Raw genomic sequence first — 1,664 nt, forward strand, 5'->3', positions numbered from 1 at the left:
TATCGACTAATTTATTATAGATTAAAGTTTTATTAAAAAATTAGAGATCACTCTAATAAAGATATTAAAAATATCTTTTTTTAAAGATGTTTATACATGTTATGTTATTATTGGACATTATTATTGAATCGGTTAATAAAAATAAACTAGAACAAAATCAGTTTATTATAGCAACAATAATAAACTCAATTGTCTGTATTATAATGATTAGACCTGATTTGATCCGATCGAATTATACTATTTAAATCGAATATCTTTAAATTTTTTGATAAAAAGACAATTATATTCCTGACTTTTTGTTTTTCGGACATTTAAATCCCTAAAAATTTAAAAATACAATTAATATAAATTCCTAAAAAAATTAGGTTTATTGTTATTGTTATAAAAAAAATCGGTTTTATTCTAATTTGTTAAGAAATTCAAAAATAACATGTTCATTAATACGTCCAATAATAATTAGACACATAAATGTCTTTACAAAAAGACGTTTTACGCATCTTTATGGAAACATCCCCTAAAAAATTTATCACTAGTTAATGAATTATTGCTATACTAATCCAATTTTATTTAACTTGACTCAATATTACCACACATTTACAATAACAAATTGAGGAATATATAATTTTTTATTATTTTTTTGAAGAGACAAAAAAAAAATAGTTGAATGGTTAGTTAAAAGGTTAGAGTTTTATAGTATATATATATTTTTCAAGTGTTTAATATTTTCTTAACAAAAGTATTTAATTTCTTTTTCCGTATAAATTTCATTTTAATGTATTATTGACATCAAATGTCATTTTCTGATCATTAAATTTTAATATATTCTATTAACATAGAAGAAAATTGCCTTTTCTATAACCACCTGAAAAGTTATTGAAAAGTAATAATAATCCAAGTGTAACTAGATTTTTGAAGTAAAAAGTAGTTTAATAATAAATATTGTTGAACTTATTAGTCGAATTATTAGTAGACTAAAACTGTTTTACTACAGTATAATAAATAAATAGGATTATTAGTTATCATATATGAAGCATACCATAAATATAATATAATAACAAATATATATCGAGAAAATATTTAATTTGGTCTCTGAAGTTATATTTGAGCTTCAATTTAGTCTTTAAAATTTGAATTGTCTCAATTTAGTCCCTAAATTTTTCAATTGACTTTGTGACAGAAATCACCACAGGAACTAACGTGGTTAAAATTTGAAAAATTTTAAAATTAAATTGAGACAATTGAAGGTTCAAAGACTAAATTAAAATTCGAGTATAATTTTAGGAGACAAATCGAATATTTTATTATATATATTTTTTAAAAGGCATGCGTTATATGCTTTTAATTAATTAATTAGTATAGCGATGGCGTTATACGTCGTTCACGACCTAATAATTCATAAAAATTTACGTGCATGTAGGTCTGATTTGAAAGAAATAATTTTATATGCATCAAATAATGCATGTAGCTGGCTATAATTATTTATAATGAAATCTTTGACCACATTATATTGTTAAAGCTATGGACTAAAATCTTCCCAAAGAAATGCATGAGCTTAACACCGCTCTTGATTAGTTAAGAATAAATATAAATATAATAAAACCTTGCGGTACGGTCATGATAATAAAATAAATATTAATTAAAAGTTTATAATTTATAAAATACTG

Source organism: Arachis ipaensis, chromosome B03 (genome assembly GCF_000816755.2).
Source record: "Arachis ipaensis cultivar K30076 chromosome B03, Araip1.1, whole genome shotgun sequence".
Taxonomy (NCBI): domain Eukaryota; kingdom Viridiplantae; phylum Streptophyta; class Magnoliopsida; order Fabales; family Fabaceae; genus Arachis; species Arachis ipaensis.